The sequence below is a fragment of the Montipora foliosa genome, chromosome 11 (genome assembly GCF_036669935.1).
Source record: "Montipora foliosa isolate CH-2021 chromosome 11, ASM3666993v2, whole genome shotgun sequence".
Lineage (NCBI taxonomy): Eukaryota > Metazoa > Cnidaria > Anthozoa > Scleractinia > Acroporidae > Montipora > Montipora foliosa.
In genome coordinates, this window is record NC_090879.1 from 53,287,985 (window position 1) to 53,296,865 (window position 8,881).

An 8,881-nucleotide genomic window follows, 5' to 3' on the forward strand; every position below is an offset into this window, starting at 1 on the left:
GTCACACTTTTGCAAACTCCGTGAAATTTAAAAACCATGAAACAAGACAAAAAAGTCTAGTTTTACACAAACTCTCAGGCAACTAGAAAATGCGGTCAAATTTCTTGGCCCACAAGCTGATCAACACTGTTGCCACTCAATCTCAAGAGATGATGATAACAGCCCAGAGTTTGCGTTAACTTTACACGCAAACCAACAAAGGAGGGGTGTGAACTGAAGCATTCCTCTGTTGTTGTTTTTATTGTTCAAATTGACTTTCTGACAGTCTGCCAGCACCACCCAAGCACTATGGGGTCTTAAATGTCTTGGACACCTTTTACAAATTTTGTCAACCAGGAAAAAGTAGGGTTGACAGATTTTGTAAGCAAAGTTATCAAGTTTATGCAAAAAATGCCAAATACCACCACATATGCAAGTAAAGAATAGCATAAAAGTATTGCCACGAACTGGGCCAATATGTACCCACCGGCAAAATCAGAGCATAATGCCAAAACTGGGGTACCATTTCTGTTTAGGATCAGCAATTTTCGTTTTACATATATTGCCCAAAATTGATAAGAAGTCTCTGCAGTTTGTTTGACAAAAATAAAATATGAAACAGCTATAACCACTGTATTATGTAACAGCAAGACCTCTATTAGAATGTTTTGAATTATGGTTATTATTCCCATCATCCATTAGAGGGGAAGTTGCTAAAAGGCCACTTCCAGTGTATTTAACCGTATGGAAGATATCTTATTGACAGCTCAAATTTCGACAAGTCAGCAGAAATGCTTCAAGCCAATTTTACAGGAACACAGTCCCAAAGAGCCGGCCGGGTTCATCATGGCTACCTTCCTGCATTAGTAGCATCTTGTTCTACCGGTAACAGGGGCTTCATTAAGAGAAAAGCTGCAGGAAAATAATTTAAGATCAGTGAAGATCATTTTACCAGACCGCTCTCAGCACCACAATTTTCTCCAAAACAAGAATATAAAATGCCAATGAAACCCCTACATAAATTCAATAAGATGATCTATCAGAACCAATCCTAATCCCCCCTAACTCAGTAAATACAAAGCAACACATCATACGTGAAACCCTCAACATAACGCCTTGGCACTGCCAATGACCATCCTTAATTTACAATGAAGAAACTGTGTAGTGCTCACTGGAGGCTCTGCAAATAAAAGTGAAAATTGTTAGAAATACTGTATTTCTTTCTAAAGATCTCCACAGCAAAGACACAGATTATAATGGGGACCTTTGTAGATCAGAGGACGAGAATGACTACAAGTTTTCCGTTCTGAGCACGCACATTTCGAAAAATGTTGGCCTCCTCGTCCTCTGATCTCAAAGTCCCTAATAGCTTTTTAGCCCCAAGATTCCAAAGCTCACTCAGATATACATCACTGTTTCAACATTCAACACAAAATCATTAATAAAAACCCTCACATCATACTCATAATTATCACAAGTTAAGGTACATGTACCTTTGATTTTAAATGTCGCTATAATATTGAGTCAAACAATATAAAACAAAACAAGAAAGCTGTAAAGGTTTGTTCAATATATGCTCTGTCCCCATTTAACGTAGCAATGCTTATAGCCCAGGAAATCCCCATAATAATCTGGAGACCATAAAATATTATTTTAAAACTGCATGAAAATTAATATTTAAAGTGGTACTATGATCAAATTTTTACCCCTTGATTTTTGGAGTGTATCACACAGAATTCCATAAAAGAACAAAAACGCCATTTACCGTTTGCAAATATTTGCATTGGTTCCGGAGATATTTAAAATATGCAAATGAGATGACTGATGACGTCATACACTCAACCCAATATTACTTGAGTATATAAATAGAGCTAACTTGGCCAATTTGCAGCACAGACCATTGAAACTTGGTAGTCTAATAGTTCTACAGGAAACACACCTATGGTTATGAAAAATTATGTTCCCATGGCAACTCACTCTTTTCCAGTCCCCACCCACTTGCTTTCGATATGTTAGCGATTTTCAGCTTGAAAAAATAATCTTAAACAAGGCCACAAACTTGAGCTAACATATTTATATGCTTGCTGGATCATGCATATGAAGTGCTGTTAGCAAATATCAAAATGGAATGCCAAAGGTGGCCAAGAAATCTTTAAATATGGGGGAGGTCTGGAACCCAGTATTATGCCATGGTAACAGAACTGTTAAGCTCATATTGTGGAGCATTTAGTAAAATCTAATGCAAAAAATCAAAAAATTCTGATACAAATTGGCTGAGATATCTCTTTTCATCAGATTTGAACAAAATTTAGTTGAGTCTATGACGTCATCACTTGGCTAATTTGCATAGTTTAAAAACTCGAATATTTCTGGAACGAAAAGAGATATTTGATAAAAGTAAACAGCATTTTTCTTCTCACACAGACTACTTGTTTATGTTTCAAAATGGCTTAGATAGGAAAGATGTGATTTTCGTCATAGTACCACTTTAATAATGAAATGACAATCGTTAAAGATTTGATACGAGAATAACAAGATTACGAAATCACATGATGAGCAGAGGGAACAACTCTTGCAGACATCATCTGCCAATTAACTTGAACCACATTTACGAATCTTCTTTTCACGACTTTTCAAAGTTCTTGCACATCTAAACTCTAGAGCTAATTAACTTTTTTTCATAATTTTGACCCAAGTTGCTGCAAAGGATGTTACAGTATTGTAACTACATGTACTGTAGCAATGGGGAAGTTGGATTTGTCTTAAAAAAGTAAGAATTCAATTATTAAAAATATCAGGGATAAGTTGAAGTGCATATTCATCAGCACTGGCAACTCAGCAAATAAACAAATAACTTGCATGCTTGTCTCCATACATGTAGGTCGCCCTCGGTCCTCTTTCTTGCAGCCTTTTTAGTTTTTGCATGTCTCTACAAATACAAATGTGCTAAACTATATACATGTAGCTATACGTAAGGTACATGTACAGTACAAATTGAGGTTATGTGATCTGTAGTGTTCAGTTTAGAATCCATTGCAACACCCAAGAGCTTAAGATTTTCTACAGTTGCGATTTCCTCTATTCACACAAACTGCAAGTGCAGCACTGTTGATATCCTTACTGTAACCAGTGTCTGTAGTCTGACATTTCTCGAGTCTCTGATAGAGTCATACATGTAATCACTCAAATGATTCTAAACTAGCGTTACAAGGACCACAGTATTAAAGGCAAGGTTTGGCCCTACATTCACCTCAAACACTTATTAAGCACTCGTATGATTCCACACCAGCATTAAAAGGACCACTGTCTGGAAGCTAGACAAGGTTTGGCAATACATTCATCTCTGATACACTCATTTAATCACTCAAATGATTCTAAACTAGCATTACAAGGACCACAGTATTGAAGGCAAGGTTTGGCCCCACTTCATCTCTAAAACACTTATTACACAATCATATGATTCTACACCAGTGTTAAAAGGACCACTGTCTGGAAGCTAGACTAGGTTTGGCAATACATTCATCTCTGATACACTAATTTAATCACTCAAATGATTCTAAACTAGCGTTACAAGGACCACAGTATTGAAGGCAAGGTTTGGCCCCACTTCATCTCTAAAAAACTTATTAAGCACTCATATGATTCTACACCAGCATTAAAAGGACCACTGTCTGGAACACAAGGCTTGGCCCTAAATTCATCTCTGATAGATTCATAATCACTCAAATGATTCTAAACTAGAGTTACAAGGACCACAGTATTGAAGGCAAGGTTTGGCCCTACAGTCATCTCTAAAACACTTATTACACAATCATATGATTCTACACCACTGTTAAAAGGACCACTGTCTGAAAGACAAGGTTTGGCACTATGTACATTCATCTCTGATACACTCATAACTCAAATGATTCTACACTACTGTTACAAGGACAGAACAGTGGTGTCTCCTAAATTTTTATACTGACCATCACTAATGGAGAAAGGATACTTAGCAATATAAATGTGGTTGTGTGAAGAGAAGTTAAAGGGAAAACAGCTCACTTAAGGTTGCCGTCCGCGTCTCAAAAACGCGCCTGCTTAAGCTCCCTATTGAGCACTCATATGATTCTACACCAGCATTAAAAGGACCACTGTCTGGAACACAAGGTTTGGCCCTAAATTCATCTCTGATAGATTCATAATCACTCAAATGATTCTAAACCAGAGTTGCAAGGACCACAGTATTGAAGGCAAGGTTTGGCCCTACAGTAATCTCTAAAACACTTATTACACAATCATATGATTCTACACCACTGTTAAAAGGACCACTGTTTCGAAGCTAGACTAGGTTTGGCAATACATTCATCTCTGATACACTAATTTAATCACTCAAATGATTCTAAACTAGCGTTACAAGGACCACAGTATTGAAGGCAAGGTTTGGCCCCACTTCATCTCTAAAACACTTATTAAGCACTCATATGATTCTACACCAGCATTAAAAGGACCACTGTCTGGAAGGCAAGGTTTGGCCCTAAATTTATATTTGATAGATTCATAATCACTCAAATGATTCTAAACTAGAGTTACAAGGACCACAGTATTGAAGGCAAGGTTTGGCCCTCCATTCACCTCAAACACTTATTAAGCAATCGTATGATTCCACACCAGCATTAAAAGGACCACTGTCTGGAACACAAGGTTTGGCCCTAAATTCATCTCTGATAGATTCATAATCACTCAAATGATTCTAAACCAGAGTTGCAAGGACCACAGTATTGAAGGCAAGGTTTGGTCCTAACACCATCTCTAAAACACTTATTAAGCACTCGTATGATTCCACACCAGCATTAAAAGGACCAATGTCTGGAAGCTAGACTAGGTTTGGCAATACTTTCATTTAATCACTCAAATGATTCTAAACTAGCGTTACAAGGACCACAGTATTGAAGGCAAGGTTTGGCCCTCCATTCACCTCAAATACTTCTTAAGCACTCGTATGATTCCACACCAGCATTAAAAGGACCACTGTCTGGAACACAAGGTTTGGCCCTAAATTCATCTCTGATAGATTCATAATCACTCAAAATAATGATTTTAAACTAGAATTACAAGGACCACAGTATTGAAGGCAAGGTTTGGCCCTACAGTCATCTCTAAAACACTTATTACGCACTCATATGATTCTACACCAGCGTTAAAAGGACCACTGTCTGGAAGACAACGTTTGGCACTATGTACATTCATCTCTGATACACTCATAACTCAAATGATTCTACACTAGTGTTGCAAGGACTACAGTATTGAAGGCAAGGTTTGGCCCCACATTCATCTCTAACACACTTATTATGGAGCTTAAGCACGTGCGTTTTCGAGACGAGGGCGGCAAGTGGAAGTGAACATTTCGCATGCCAGAACAGTGGTGTCTCCTAAATTTTTATACTGATCATCACTAATGGAGAAAGGATACTTAGCAACATAAATGTGGTTGTGTGAAGAGAAGTTAAAGGGAAAACAGCTCACTTAAGGTTGCCATCCGCGTCTCAAAAACGCTCCTGCTTAAGCTCCCTATTGAGCACTCATATGATTCTACACCAGCATTAAAAGGACCACTATCTGGAACACAAGGTTTGGCCAAATTTTCATCTCTGATAGCTTCATAATCACTCAAATGATTCTAAACCAGTGTTGCAAGGACCACAGTATTGAAGGCAAGGTTTGGCCCTACCATCATCTCTAAAACACTTATTAAGCACTCGTATGATTCCAAACCAGCATTAAAAGGACCACTGTCTGGAAGCTAGACAAGGTTTGGCAATACATTCATCTCTGATACACTAATTTAATCACTCAAATGATTCTAAACTAGCGTTACAAGGACCACAGTATTGAAGGCAAGGTTTGGCCCCACTTCATCTCTAAAACACTTATTAAGCACTCATATGATTCTACACCAGCATTAAAAGGACCACTGTCTGGAAGGCAAGGTTTGGCCCTAAATTCATCTCTGATAGATTCATAATCACTCAAATGATTTTAAACTAGAGTTACAAGGACCACAGTATTGAAGGCAAGGTTTGGCCCTCCATTCACCTCAAACACTTATTAAGCACTCGTATGATTCCACACCAGCATTAAAAGGACCACTGTCTGGAAGCTAGACAAGGTTTGGCAATACATTAATTTCTGATACACTCATTTAATCACTCAAATGATTCTAAACTAGCGTTACAAGGACCACAGTATTAAAGGCAAGGTTTGGCCCTACATTCACCTCAAACACTTATTAAGCACTCGTATGATTCCACACCAGCATTAAAAGGACCACTGTCTGGAAGACAAGGTTTGGCCCAACATTCAACTCTGATACACTCATAATGACTCAAATGATTCTACACTAGCATTGCAAGGACCACAGTATTAAAGGCAAGGTTTGGCCCTACATTCACCTCAAACACTTATTAAGCACTCGTATGATTCTACACCAGCATTAAAAGGACCACTGTCTGGAACACAAGGTTTGGCCCTAAATTCATCTCTGATAGATTCATAATCACTCAAATGATTCTAAACCAGAGTTGCAAGGACCACAGTATTGAAGGCAAGGTTTGGCCCTACAGTAATCTCTAAAACACTTATTACACAATCATATGATTCTACACCACTGTTAAAAGGACCACTGTTTCGAAGCTAGACTAGGTTTGGCAATACATTCATCTCTGATACACTAATTTAATCACTCAAATGATTCTAAACTAGCGTTACAAGGACCACAGTACTGAAGGCAAGGTTTCGCCCCACTTCATCTCTAAAACACTTATTAAGCACTCATATGATTCTACACCAGCATTAAAAGGACCACTGTCTGGAAGGCAAGGTTTGGCCCTAAATTCATCTCTGATAGATTCATAATCACTCAAATGATTTTAAACTAGAGTTACAAGGACCACAGTATTGAAGGCAAGGTTTGGCCCTCCATTCACCTCAAACACTTATTAAGCACTCGTATGATTCCACACCAGCATTGAAAGGACCACTGTCTGGAAGCTAGACAAGGTTTGGCAATACCTTCATCTCTGATACACTCATTTAATCACTCAAATGATTCTAAACTAGCGTTACAAGGACCACAGTATTGAAGGCAAGGTTTGGCCCTACAGTCATCTCTAAAACACTTATTACGCACTCATATGATTCTACACCAGCGTTAAAAGGACCACTGTCTGGAAGACAAGGTTTGGCCCAACATTCAACTCTGATACACTCATAATGACTCAAATGATTCTACACTAGCATTGCAAGGACCACAGTATTGAAGGCAAGGTTTGGCCCTACATTCATCTCAAACACTTATTAAGCACTCGTATGATTCTACACCAGCATTAAAAGGACCACTGTCTGGAACACAAGGTTTGGCCCTACATTCATCTCTAATAGGTTCATAATCACTTACAGTGCGTTTCACAAAACTTTTGACAAACAGTCTCCGAACTTTGTTTGAAATTCCTGAAGTTCGCTACAAATTTGGCAATTTCATTACGTAGTTGTTATTCAAATTGTGAACTTCGAAACGAAGTTGTGAATTTCACCACGAACTTCGTTGGGAAGTTAAGGAGTTTGTCGCGAGAGAAGTTCGCAACGTTCGGTGTAAATTTCTCGGAATTTTCTTAGAAGTTGTGGTTACGTTGATTGGGGATTACTGGTTTTAAAATGGGTTATAAAATGTTGAAAACTGAATATTCCCAGATGTCACCCGACAACTGCCTAAAAATTATAGAATACAATCTCTGTCGTGTGAACTTCTACGCATGGTTGCTTAAAAGTATTTTATAGTTAAATCTAACAGAGATAGAAAGAAACCCTATTTTCAGGACATACATCATTCTAAAAAATAGCGCAAGAAACAAAACATTTCAATGTCATGTTGTTCAACGTTTGTCTTTACATTTCTAGTGTAAACAAAATACGAGTCGCGCCATCTGTCTGTAATGTGAAGTCCCGGCTCCGTACCTCTCAAATAATTTACCTTTAAGAAGGAAACATCAAAAAATTAGTCTTGCTTGGTTGAGAAATTTTTTCAGTTTAAATTCATTTGTAGTTATATTACCAAACCAACTACACCGAATGATGTGGACTTTGCTCACGACAAATTTCGCTACTTCCCAACGAAATTCGATGTGAAATTTCACAACTTCGTTTCGAAGTTCACAATTTGATTGACAACTACGTAATGAAATTGCCAAGTTCGTAGCGAACTTTGGGAATTTCAAACGACTTCGGAAACCGCTTGTCAAAAGTTTTGTGAAACGCACTGTAAATGATTCTAAACTAGAATTACAAGGACCACAGTATTGAAGGCAAGATTTGGCCCCACATTCATCTCTAAAATACTTATTAAGCACTCGTATGATTCCACACCAGCATTAAAAGGACCACTGTCTGGAAGCTAGACAAGATTTGGCAATACATTTATCTCTGATACACTCATTTAATCACTCAATTGATTCTAAACTAGCGTTACAAGGATCACAGTATTGAAGGCAAGGTTTGGCCCCACTTCATCTCTAAAACACTTATTAAGCACTCATATGATTCTACACCAGCATTAAAAGGACCACTATCTGGAAGACAAGGTTTGGCCCTAAATTCATCTCTGATAGATTCATAATCACTCAAATGATTCTAAACTAGAGTTACAAGGACCACAGTATTGAAGGCAAGGTTTGGCCCTACATTCACCTCAAACACTTATTAAGCACTCGTATGATTCCACACCAGCATTGAAAGGACCACTGTCTGGAAGACAAGGTTTGGCCCTAACTTAATCTTTGATACACTCATATAATCACTTAAGGTAATTCCTTAGTATTGCATTGCGCATCCCTACTGCGCACATGGGCATGTGCGCATACAAAACGTAAGA

General features: G+C 38.1%; 1 long non-coding RNA gene across 1 annotated transcript in view; it reads right to left on the reverse strand.

Moving 5' to 3' along the window:
* Positions 1-803: 803 nt before the first annotated feature.
* LOC137977690 (uncharacterized) overlaps positions 804-8,881 on the reverse strand; it is a 28,085-nt gene continuing 20,007 nt past the window's right edge. The window contains exon 4 of the long non-coding RNA XR_011117863.1: positions 804-1,159. This is a non-coding gene — a long non-coding RNA (uncharacterized lncRNA). The remainder of the gene's footprint in view (positions 1,160-8,881) is intronic.